General features: G+C 35.5%; 1 non-coding gene across 1 annotated transcript; it reads right to left on the minus strand.

Annotated features, from left to right (window-relative positions):
- Positions 1 to 10,003: 10,003 nt before the first annotated feature.
- On the minus strand, positions 10,004 to 10,189 carry LOC150101991 (U2 spliceosomal RNA). Its single transcript, XR_016549105.1, has one exon. It is a non-coding gene; the product is annotated as a U2 spliceosomal RNA (small nuclear RNA).
- Positions 10,190 to 13,800: the final 3,611 nt, after the last annotated feature.

Here is a 13,800-nt window from a genome sequence, read left to right on the forward strand (position 1 = left end):
CAGAATTCAAATCCGGTGGTAACATTTGGAAGTCGCCGATCATCTTCGGATCACTTTCGAATGATGCCGGTAGAGTGGTACGGTGCATTATTCTACTGTAACCTCAGTGCTGTCTGGAAATATAATTACCGTGAGATACCTGATGAACCACAATAGATAGGTTAAAAGGCTTTTTTTTTTTCAGACTACAATGATCCAGTGACATCTCTTGTGGTCTGGTAAATACCATCATTTGTCCCTTGGATAATTACCATCGTCATTTGTTTCCCCGTTTTTTGTCTCTCTCTTCCTGCACAGGGCAGGACAACCTGTTCACCATGAGCATCGATGAGGATTGGGCTCCCTTCCCCTCAATGGCCAGGCGACTGCTGCCATGTCCAGTTTCTTCCACTCTTGAAACACCTTAACTACAGTACTCCGTCAACAACCAACAATATTCGCAATTTCCTGGATACTACCACCACCACCTTTCGGTATGATGCTGGAGGTGTGTGACATGCTCTTCGGAACTTATTGATTGTCATGGGTAAGGAACGTGCTCTATTGGACTTCGAAAAAGATGTGATTGTAGGGCACATGTCTTTAACTGTGATATGAGTGCCACCTAGCGAGATGGAATGGTCAATTGTGAAATTAGTGAGCATAATATTTTTACTGGAATGTATGTTTCGTTGTGAACATACGCTTGGACTTAGAAATCAGAACCTTCTGTTGCCATGGAAACATAGAAGTATAAGGACACATTTGTTGTGTCCTTATACAACAAAAGAAACGTTATATAGAGATGTTATTTATTTTAGTAATAAAATATGTATTTATAATAGATGTAACTGATGCTGGTTACATACTGATGTACGCAATCTCTGTCTTAAAATACTTGAAATACTGTCAGCATTATATATTTGAAACTTATAAATTTAGATTTGTGACAATTCTTATGAACATTATTATTAATTTAGGAATTTTAAGCGTGATATCCTGGCTGGGAGAAATCGTTTTTCTTCTATTTTCTTTATCATTTTTTATTTTCCGCTTAAGCAAGCATTCGATAACACTTGAGAATTACGATTTTGTTATACTCACTATATGCAGTGTCATGTAATGTTGTGGACAGATAAATATTTTAAAAAAGGCAACTGGCAAACATTTGATGAAAATGAAAAGGAAATAACTAAAGAAGAATTAGAAATCAGCCTGAAAGAAACAAGAAACGGAAAATCACCTGGAGAAGATAAGCTAGGTACAGAACTATGTAAATATGCAGGAACAAGATTCAAAGCAAGACTCTTATTATTTTTAAATAAAATCTATTCAACTAGTAACCCCTAATAGAATGGAAAAAAGCAATTGCGATTCCTAGCTTTAAAAAAGGTAATAGAGATGACCCAAAAAACTATACAGGTATAAGTATACTAAATTCCTGTTACAAAATATATAGCAAAATCTTAAATAGCAAACTAGTGAAATATTCCGAAAACTTTATTTTAGAAGTATTACAGAATGGATTTAGAAAAGGACGATCATGTATAGATCAGGCCTTTTGCCTAAAATTAATAACAGAGAAAAGAAGAGAATACAATTTAGAAACACATATTGCATTTATTGACTTTGAAAAAGCATTTGACAAAGTTAAAAGAAGCATTTTATTTAACATATTAAAAGAAAGACAAATACCAAATAATATCCTAAAAGCTATCACAAGTATATATGAAAATAATCAAATACGAATAAGATTAAATCATGAGCTATCATATACGAGAGAGATAAACCAAGGGGTCCGACAGGGATGTACCCTCTTAGCAACTCTTATTAATATTTACCTAAATGAAATAATAATAAGATGGAATAAAAATTTCCATCAAGGTATTAAACTTTCTCCTACAGTGAACTTAAACACTCTCCTTTTTGCCGATGACCAAATAATAATTACTAATAATGAAGATAACTTACAGAAAGCTATTTTAGATCTAAATGAGATAGCCAAAGATTATGGCATGATAATATCAACAGAAAAATCAAAAACTATGGCCTTTAAAGAACAAGATCCAGCAAGAACTAAAATAGTAATAGATAACAAGATCTTAGAACAGGTGAACTCACTTAACTACCTAGGATGTATGATCACATATGAAAAAGAAAAAGATATAAACGTAAAATTGCAAAATATTTAAAAATAACAAGTGTAATTAACTCTATATTTAAATCAAACCTAGATCAAAAACAAACTAGACTAAAAGTATACAACACATTAGTCCTACCAGTCTTAATGTATGGAAGCGAAATCTGGACAATAAAACAAAAAGACAAACAAAGATTAACAACAGCAGAAATGAAGTTTATGAGAAAAACTGCAAAGTATAGCCTATTTGATGACAAAAGAAACGAAGAAATTATGAAAGAATTTAACCAAGAACCAGTAATAGAAAAAATTAAAAAATATAAACATAAATGGATGGAATACGTTCAAAGAATGAAAACAGAAAGATTACTAAAACAAGCCTTAAAGTTATTAAAGTTATTTGAAAGAAGCACTCCTAAAACTAAAACCAAAGACCACTCCAGGAATAGACAAAATAAGACTCACAGACCTTATAACACACTTTAAACAAATAAATCCAATAATTTTGAAACTCGTGAACATAATATTCGACACTGGCATTATTCCACAACAACTAAAAACTGCAATAATTACTCCAATTTACAAACATGGTAAAAGAAACGATACTCAGAACTACAGACCAATAGCTACACTACCAGTCATCTCAAAAATTCTAGAAAAAATAACACACACCAGACTACAGAACTATTTACAGAAGTACAACATCATCTCACAAAACCAATACGGCTTTCAGAAAACAAAAAGCACCATTACTTTATTAGAAGACATCGCCGACACAATAAACAAAGCTCTCGACAAAAACAAGTACGCCGTCCTTATACTGCTGCACCTAATCAAAGCATTTGACACACTTGAACATGACATACTACTCACCAAACTATACTCACTAGGTATAAGAGGAACTATGCATACATGATTCAAGAACTACCTCTCAAACAGAACACAAGTAACAAAAATAGGTACATGTCACAGTCGGAGTATACAAGTAAAACACGGTGTACCTCAAGGTGCCATATTATCACCCACTCTATTCAACATATACATTAACGAAGTTCATAACATATCCATAAGAAGTCAAATATTTCAATACGCAGATGACACTGCACTACTAGCAATCCACACAGACATTAACACAGCTCTCTGCAAAGCACAACAAGACCTAAACGAAATCACAACACGCTTCCACCGAAACGCAATTCTAATCAACGGCACCAAAACACAGATGTTGATAATACACAACCCAAGAATCATACGCCCCGCATCACTATCGATACATTGTGACACATACCGCTGCATTAACAACAAAAATACCTGCCAATGTTCCGAAATCAAACCTATAACACACGCAAAATACCTCGGTCTCTATATAGATTCCCACCTTAAATGGACAAAACATATGGAATACCTACACACCAAACTCCGGATCATCGCAGCAAAACTTTTCCAAGTTAAAGACATTACTCCACCCAGCACAAAAAAAACGTCTATATCACGATATCTGCGAATCCCTACTCAGATACAGAATAGCAGTCTATACAAATACATCAAACAGCCACCTAACAAAACTAGAAACATTACACAGTAAAATCGTGTCAACAGTGATCTGGACACCTTACACGCAACAACCAATATCCAATAAGCACATGGCGATACACAGAATTCTGAGCATTAAAAACCTGAAACACTACATGTCATTAACAAGGAATTACTTCAACATCATCTATCGAAACAACAGAGACACATATCGTATAACACGACCTACAACAACTCTCTACATCCCCACACCCTTCAACAACTCATACGGTTCTTTTGTGCGATCACATCAGATACCCACGCAAACTCAACATCCTACCAAGAAATTTAAAACACATAGATGACTACAGAACATTAAAAAACGAACTCTGGAAAATATACCAACAAAGTTAAGAAACCATTAACACTAATATACACATCACAAATCACTAGCATCGAATGCCTACATCCCATACATAAACAGCAACAACAACACAAATAGTGAAGGCTAAATCCCACTCTCTTCATAAAAGCTAACCCAAGCTTCGAAGTAGGTGGTATTAACTTGCCTCACTCATCTATAAGTAATCCTTATAAACAAATGCAGAAATTTGTATGTATAATCATTCTTTCTCAAATTTAAAATAAATAAATAAATAAAAATAAATAAAATAAAAAAATAAAAAATTATACAAAAAATTCTGTATAATCTTCATTGTTAATATTAGAAGAACATGTGTTGTAAATACATATTATAAAGGCAAAAAAGTATTATTAAAAATTTTAATTGAAATCCAATGTAGGAATTGCAGCACTTAGTGCCGAACTCTGTAAAATTATAAGATGCAATGTCACACAAGATGTTTATTGTATGTATAAATATTTTAGCAATCAATAAAAAAAAATATTATTATTAAAAAAAAAAAAGTACAAGCCATTAGGAAAAAGAAAGCCAGGACGTCCTCTTAAGTCATCGTTGAATCTCTTAAGGCCGGAACAGGCCACGTTAGGCCTAAATCCTTGATATGCATGATGATGATGGAATGTTGTTGTTGCATCTTGCAATGCCATATACTGCGTTGCAAGATGCTGGGAACGGGAACATATTACTTAGAACGGTCTTGCATGCCACGAAACAGTCAAAAGTTTATTTATTTATTTATTTGTAATATATGAGAGCCCTGCGTAGGCAAGTGTTGACACAGAAGAAATGTATTAATATTTTTCGAACAGCTTCAGTTTGTATTCCTTGAAGTACTTCATGAGCAAGACTATTCCTGAGAACAAAGATTGATGGAATGAAAAAACAAGAGGAAAAGCAGTGGTTCAGAAGTTAGACTGCAAAAGGATGTTGGGCTGCTGTTCGCATTAGTGTAGGCTTAGAAGAAATAGTGGGGTGATAGATTCCTGTTCAGTGGAACAGGGCCCATGTAAGTACCTGTAGTGGGTGTCACATTTCGTCCTGTTGACCTGTAGAGCACCAACGAAACCGCAGTCCTACTTTGCAGGTTCCAGAAGATCAGATACTACTATCAAGCAAAAGCAGCTTTGGTAGGGATCCTTGCAACAAAATGGCGTCAGGATTTTATCAAGAATAATTCTTAATAGACAATTAAGCAACGATCCTGTGATTGTATGTCTGGAAGTATCAACTGGTAAGATAATTCTACATTTTAATCCTACATAAAAATATTTATTTTTCGCGCCTATGAAACTTTTTCATGAAATATTATCGTAAATATTCCTAATATTATCATGAAGAAAAAGGTGTATTCTTCCATATAGGTGCAAAACTAAGCCGGGAGTTCTTTTTTTGGAATAAATGCTTGTAATTTTTTCTTCTATTGCCGATCTTGGCATCTTTCCTCTGACTTAATTGACTAGCACTCCCCTTTCTTCGGCTGAAAGTTGTCATTTGCAATCCCCTAAAATTACGAGAGAAACAAATTAGACTAGTAAGATGTAATCACCCTTCCATAAGGAGATACGAGGCATAACATGAACTACCAGGAAGTGCAGTTAATGTATTAGCAGCAGAAAAAAAAAACAAAAAAACTGATTGCTGAGCCTAATGAGACAGTTGCGTTTTTGCTAAAGTTGAATTCATGTCTAGTTGAAGGTATTTTTAAATCATTTCAATGTGAGTAGAGAATTTCTGAAACAAAGAAGGGATGGAAAAAGAAGCAAGCGTAGTCGATTATAACTCTATTTAAGAATGCGAGGAATTTTCTGCTTTTGGTTCGTTGTCGCAACTCAAAAAAAAAAAAAAAGAAAAAAAAAATTGAATTTTCATACTTCGTTCTTCGGCCGTTAAGTCGTGGGTCATATTATCCCTCTGTGGGCACCGAAGTTATGTGGTGTATGGTCCTCCCATTTTTTTTAAACTTAAATTTATAGCCATCATCATTCATTTGAATGATTTAAACCTATTATGACTTGTTCCGGCCTCAGAAGCTATCAGTCACTCACTTTGAAGGATGGCCTGATCACCTTTTTTCCGACTGGTTTCTATTCCAGTACTTGCTTGAGCAATCTTTCTATTTGCATTCTTTTAATATGCACCATTCAGTTGGGTTTACTTCATTCCCCTCCCCATCCATTACTGGTTCTTGATTTATTTCTTTATTTATTGTTTTTGTACGATCAAATAAAGTAGGTTTTGCTATTTTTTGTAATAAATGTCGACTGCTAAAAATCTTTTGTTTATCGTTTTGTTTCATTGTTCCAATTTTAGCTTTCATAAAGTACTATTCATACAGCTAACATGTATTGTAAAAATTTAATTGTCTTTGCACTAGGTTATGTTCAACCATAGAATTTATTAGTGCTGTTCTTTTGAGATATTTTGTAGTTTTCGTTTTCAGTACATAAATAAAGAAAACAGTTAAATAATTAATTAAAATAATTAAGTTGTCCCATATTTGTTTTAATTTATCCAGTGGCGGCCGGTGAAAATTTTAAGTGTGGGTGCTGCATATAAAAAAAAAAAAAAAAAATCTTAATCAGTAACGAATTTATTAATAAATGAATTTATCTATTTTTTGAATACAACGATGGAAGGTAAAAGATCCAAAGGACGGCCCAGAATTAGATGGATAGACAAAATAAAAGAGAACCTGAAAACCAAATCACAACAAGCGACACCAAACTGGACAGAATTGTTCGGACTCTCCCGGGAGAGACAGAAGTGGAAAGAGTTCATTCGGCCTCATCATCATCCACATAGATGACGGAAGAGAGAAGAAGAAGAAGAAGAAGAAGAAGAAGAAGAAGAAGAAGAAGAAGAAGAAGAAGAAGAAGAAGAAATTTACATATTAAAAAACTGCTTTATTAAAAATATTTCATCCTCACCACGAACAAACACCAATAATGAAAGTTTCGTATCAATAGCAATGACAAATGCAAACGAATATCGGCGTTAGATCGCAGTGCATTTGTTTCGTGTAACGATAATTGAAAATATATAATTCTTTTCATATTTTCAACAGTGACACTCGTCATAAGTCAGCCTTGTATCTATAATAAATAAATAATTATGTTATTTTAACAAAATAAAATAAGATTTACAAAAAATAGTTCGCCACGAACACGCACCAATAATAAACATTTCATAACTCACAGAAATAAGGCGCGTAAGCTTACTAAAATTACACTGCCGTTTGAGCAGTTACAGTTGGGAATGACGTAACGTGCAATGACAAGAGCAACGAATATCGGCGTTAGATCGCAGTGCATTTGTTTCGTAATCTAAAGCGTTAATCGAACAATTCCAATTATTAACTATTCAATCGATGTCAAAACATAAGATGTAACCTTAAACAGGTTGTATTGCATTTATATAATGTTGTAAGCACTGTTATTATTTATAAACACAAACAAAAATTTTTTTTTCATTTTTTCCTTGGGAGTGCTGCAGTGTCGCAGTGCTTATGTACGAGCCGCCACTGAATTTATCATTATTTTTATTTAGCTTATCGAATAGATTCTGTATGTCTTCATTTAATAAACAGTTATTTTCGAATTTATTTACTATATTGGCAACACAGATGCAAAAATTAAGATAGTGAAAACACTTTTTTTTTTTCATTCAAAAAAATTTGTCACGAGATGCCTCGACATGCTTCTTTTCGCTTTAAGCTTTTAAGTTTTTGTTTTCTTTTACAATATTTCAATATGCACAGTGGATTTGTTTTTTATAGAGTAAGCCAAATATTTTTGTATTGTTTCCAGTTTTTTACAAATTTAATCATTCTTGTTTGAGTCCATTCTATTTATATGCTCACTGTATTCTATCTTAATTTTTAACCATTTGTTTATTAATTGTAACTGACATTATTCATAAATCTTTTCATTTTTATTCTGTCAAATTTTCTTTTATTAACTATTTTGTTTTCATTTCACACGTATTTATTTGTTGTATATGCCGTGACATGAGTTATTCTAACTTACATTCTAACCTACTTCACTACAAGGCAATTCGTAGCAAAGGTGGCTCAAGCATTTTTTTTGAGCAGTCAACTTACATAAGTCAGCGTTTATTATACGTTGGAGCCAAAATATTTTTGATATTATACGCAGGCATTTGGTTTGAAAACTATTTACTTTAGCTTCCTGTTTTTTTGGTCAGCTTCCATGTCTCTGATCCGTACAATAATACGGCCTGAACATTGCAATTTATGATATTTATTTTGACTTTTATTATGTATTTTGAAGATTTCCATATGTTATCTAATTTCTGAAAACAGGTCTTCAGTCTGCAAAGACTGAAAAACTTCAGTCTTTGCAGAATTTCCAACTTCAGTGTCGATATTTACTCAGTTGGTAAAATTCTTAACTTCTCCAACAGCATGCCAGTTGATTTTAATCCCTTTGTGGCATTTGCTGGCATTTAAGCACTTTTGTTTTTGTCATATTTATTTCAAGAGCAACCATTTCAGCTGTTTCATACAAGTCCTTCGATTCTGTTTGTATATCATTATGTTTTGATGATATCAACAAAACTATGTCATCAAATCTAGATTTTCTAACTGTGACACAGCAGCAGTCCATTTAATTCCTCTTCTTGCACCTGGAACTTTTCTCATAATCCAATCAATGACTACGTTAAACAATAACCCAGACATTTCACAACCCTGCCTTACACCAGATCTTATCTAAAACCATTCGGATGTTATTTGCTATGCAATAACATAACTTTTACTTCCTTTGTACATTTCTTTGAGCGAAGTTATTACACTATATAATTTCGACACTTCTCCATTTGTGCCCCTGCAAACAGTCCCATTGAAATAAGAATAGGAATGGCTCGAGAAATTTTTGTAAGGATTCCAAATAGGCACAGTTGAGTACAACCACCTCAATTATTATGACAGAATGTAGAGGACGGCCTCGGATATCAGGGACGAATTCTCCATGCTTGCTACGCAAGCTCATTAATTGAGAAAGAAGTCATATTTATTTGTTAATAAATGCATGCATTTATAAGCATTCCATTTAGGCTTTTATTTTTGTAGACCGAAGACGTCTTAAGCTTGCGTGGCAATAATTGAGCTTTGCGTTGTGGATCGAAGGCCGATGCTTGCTTGTCTGGTCAAAGCTACCTTGGCTTGCTCGGTTATAGGAGCTTCCAGGTCCTCGCAGCAGCACAGTGATATCATGCACACGCATAGTCATTTCACGTCGTCTCACTCTGTTGCTTAAACACAGGCCATACGCAGTCAAAGTAGCTCTAGTCAGTGAGCTTCAGCCAACCTTTACAAGTGTGTGTGTGTTGCTTGGAAAAGTTAAGTTCCAACCAACTTTTTATGACGATGTTATTGACCAGTTCATGAAGAAGAACCGTAGGGTAGAATTTGTATTCAAGTAGCTTTGGGTATGAGTTTGGGTGATTCTACCCAAAGGAGCCTTTAAAGCCCTCAGTTATTCTATTATCTCATAAAGGCACCTAAATTTGTGACCATATGGCTGTGTCCCTTTGGGTGGGGAAGGCCACAACCAACGAACATAGGGAACGAATATAAATATTTTATTTTTGTTGATGAGTTAACCTTCTTTGGTATCCCAATGTTAATTACTTATGTAGTTTACCATCTTCAGCTGGAATATCTCATTAGTATTGGCTTGTTAATTAACTTTTATATTTTTGCCGGTAGAATGTGGACATCTGAATTTGAAGCTGTGGATCCAGACTCGCTCGAAAGTACGAGGAATGTCTAAATTTAAGTGAAGAACAAGCAGTGCAGCTCATATTGAAAGAAAACCAAATCTACACGACGAACAACCGTTGGCATGTTAGTACAAACAAACAGGGTAGCGTTGATTATGAGTGTAACTAGAGTTAAGTCTATTTTTGAATTAATTATTCTTCCCAATGGGATATGAACTGACTCTGGAGATAGTGCAATATCAGGGAAACTCGTAGCAAAGGTGGAACAAGTTCCGAGCTCTTCACCGAGTTCCAAAAATCAGTTTAATATCTTGAGCTCCAATGGGACTCGTATCAGATATTAAGCTGATAAGAACAGATCTCTTTAAGTGCTGGCCTTCTCCAAAAACTAGGACGATCTCTCCACCTCAATGAGAGACCTGAGGTATCGAGTGACCCATTACTATACTCAGTGGCTGCTACGAAGGATAATACGTAAAAACTGCAATTCGTTGGTCGACACGTTCAATACGGAATTCCGGGCATCGACTGGAACACGAATCTGCACAAAAAACATTCAGAACCGAGGTTCGCAACATAGATTTCCGTGGTAGAACCGCAATATGCAAGCCATACATTATCCAAACTAACATGCAGCGTCGTCTTCAGTAGTGCAAAGAGAGTGTACAGTGAGACGAAGATTGGAAAACTATATTAGGGAGCGGCGAATCACGCCACATCCTCTACCAAGCAGATGGGTGGACGTGGGTGAATACCCGGTGAACGTCGCTTACTAGAATGCCTAATCCCAACTATGAAATCTGGAGGTGGCGGTGTGATGGTATGGTCCTGTTTTTCCTGGTTTGTCCTCTGACCTTTGTTTGTGGTCCGAATCCACGAACATTCAACTCTGAGAGGTATTGGAACATTCTGGACATTGAAATGCTTTCTACTTTGTGGCGTTTCTACGGAAATGACCATTGTCTCTTTCAGCAAGACAGTGTACCGTGTCAAACGGCTGCTGCTTTAACTGCGCGGTTTGTGGACGTCACCACACTTGATTGGCCTTCACAGAGCTCTGATCTCAACTCTGAGCATGGACGGTTATGAATGTTTTTGGTGAGAGATGAACTTCATCGCACGTTTACTCTTGAAATAATTTTCAGATCTCAGAGAATACATAAAAATTATTATATTTTTAATTTATTTATTTATATATTATACAATATATATTAGACTGCTTTTGTTTTTTGTAAGTCCAACCCGTACAAGGAAGGATCTAGACTCCAATTTTTTGATGGGGAAAGAAGTTGACAAATACGTGGGCTGTTCAATAAGTAATAAGACTAATTTTACCGTGGCAAAACCACTCATCACAATATTAATTTCTGTGGAATAAAGAAATGTTGATGTATGTATTAACAAAAGAGGTTGATAGATGGCGTATACGGGCTGATGTGCCAGAGTGTCACGTGACTAAACGCAAGTGCTCATCGGCGCGCCTACGTGGTGCGACCAGTCTTCGAAATGGAAGCGTCCTTGGAACAGCGTTATGCGATTAAATTTTGTGTGCGTTTGCAAAAATCGGCATCGGACACTTTTAACATGATACGCGAAGCTTTCCACGATCAAGCAATGTCGAGGGCAAGTGTTTTTCGCTGGCATAAAACGTTTAAGGAAGGAAGGCAAAATGTGGAAGATCTTGAACGTGAGGGAAGACCTTCAACGTCCATCACAGAGACAACGATCAACACAGCAGCGATTATCATCAAGCACGTCAAAAGGAAGCGTCCATTGCTGAAGAATGGCTTCTTATTGCACCACGATAATGCAAGGCCACATATTGCTGGTTGTGTAGTGGACGTTTTGCAGAAGAACAACACAGATATCCTACCACACCCTCCATACAGTCCTGATCTCGCTCCGTGCGAATTCTGGCTGTTTCCTCAGCTCAAGAAACCACTAAGAGGCCGCCATTTCGAAAGCAACAAAGCATGTGTAAAAGCTGCAGAGGAAGTTTTGAAAGAACTCTCAAAAAACGGACTCTCACATGTGTTTAAGAAGTGGACGCAACGTTGGGACAAATGCATCGCGTCTCACAGTAGTTACTTCGAAAAAGACCATGTAAATGATGACGATTAAAGGTAATCTGTTTTCTGTATAAATATAGTCTTATTACTTATTGAACAGTCTACGTACATATTAAGCATTTTTTCTTAATTTTTATTTTATAATATAATTTACTCCAACTTTTTCAATAATAAGATGTTTCAGAATGGTATTATAATTCGACTGGCCTGCTTTTATTATTACCGCAGATGCACAAGCGCAACATGGGATAGTGAACTCTAAGCCTTTTTTCCAACGTCATCATCAGCTATAAAATATTATTATTATTAATTGACATCACCAAATAATCCAATAACTCATCGTGGAAGGGCCCTTCCCACACAACTCGCAGATGGTAGGGGGCGTTGTGTGTCAATACCACACAACGCCACCTATCTCCCAGCAGCATTTTTTTTTTTTTTTTTGGTCTGTAAAAAACAACTAAAAATGAACAAATGGATTATACGTATTTTGTATTTTGTAAAAGACGAATAAACTTCCATATATTTAAACCAAGAGAAGTCAAATGTTTAGATTAGGAGCTTGAACCACCTTTGCCACGAGTTGCCCGGAACTAGTTTGGAGTGTTGACATGCATTATTTTAAAGAAAATGTATGTCGAGGTAACTCGTGGTAAAGCTGACAATATTGTACGACCCAAATAAAGCTCTCAGATGTTTTCCTGTTTAAATCGCAAAGATTTATTTCTTTTTCTGTAAGCAAACGTGAACGTATTTACATAAGTACAGAAAGAATAACAGCTTGCAACATTTGAAGTCAATTTTTTTCAAACGAATGACGGAACTTTAAAATATTTAGAAATATAGTAGATGTAATAGATAAACCTACAAACAACTAACAGTTTTTAGTTCCAAAGGAGTTGAGAGAATTTTTTTTAGAAATCATTGAATTGGCCTTTACTCATAGTTCAGGGTTATTATGAGTGAAGCAATTTCATCACATGGGGAAAGAGGGTATGGTAGAGAAATGTTGCCATCTGTTGATCCTGAACTCTATTGTCTGAAATTGTGTGAGTTCCCTTATCGAAATGGAAATATAAACCACGATATTACGCTGACACCCACAGAGCCTCCGTACTCAGTCGGTGACAACGATGTAATTTGAATGGAAATCTCTAAGTTCGAATTCCGTCTAGGACGTGAAGAACTTCTAAACCGTTTTATGTGGAGAGCAACCCGAACTGAATCCAATTGCCTTCTTTTTAACTGCATTATGCCTCGTATTTTCAAGACACCTCCTTTCGAACTACCATTGTTCCTCCACGTGCAGTTGCTGGATAATATCCATATGCAGTTCAGTTTTTACACCCACAGAACCAACTGTTTCTCTTCGTCTTTCACTTTATCTGTCGCTGTTTTGTGGAAACAGCCTTCTTCATTTTGAGTTATCCAAGGACTCCAACTTGCAGCTGTTCAAGAAACACAACAAAAAAGTTTGCAAAAGACGTAGCACTGCTGTGCTACAAATTTTGTAACCTCTCGTCTGTGGGATTAATATATATATATATGAAATTAAAATAAAATAAATCAAATCCAGGGGCGGAAATAACCTTATTTGGGAGGAAGGGGAGGGGGAACTTCATACTACATCGGTAACTGACTTACAGTTGGAAAGCCATTTTTAGTCTATGCCTCTTAGTCCAAAAAATATCGTATTTAAAAAAAAAAAAAAAAAAAAAATTATATAGCTCCTATTGGACTAAAGGTGAGTTAGCCAGTCTCATATGGAGGTAGGTTTTTTTTTTATTTATTTATTTCACCGGAAAACTCGAGTTTTTCGTCCCCAGAACAGGCAAACCGGCACCGTGAACATCTATAGCCATAAGACAAGCATATACAGACATAGGACACTCCTGGAATAGGACTGAACAACCTATTCAGTGGGATTTCCGGTT

This window comes from Typopeltis vanoorti, chromosome 11 (assembly GCF_054136105.1).
Source record: "Typopeltis vanoorti isolate ZY-2024b chromosome 11, IOZ_Tvanoo_1.0, whole genome shotgun sequence".
In the NCBI taxonomy this organism is placed as follows: Eukaryota; Metazoa; Arthropoda; class Arachnida; order Uropygi; family Thelyphonidae; genus Typopeltis; species Typopeltis vanoorti.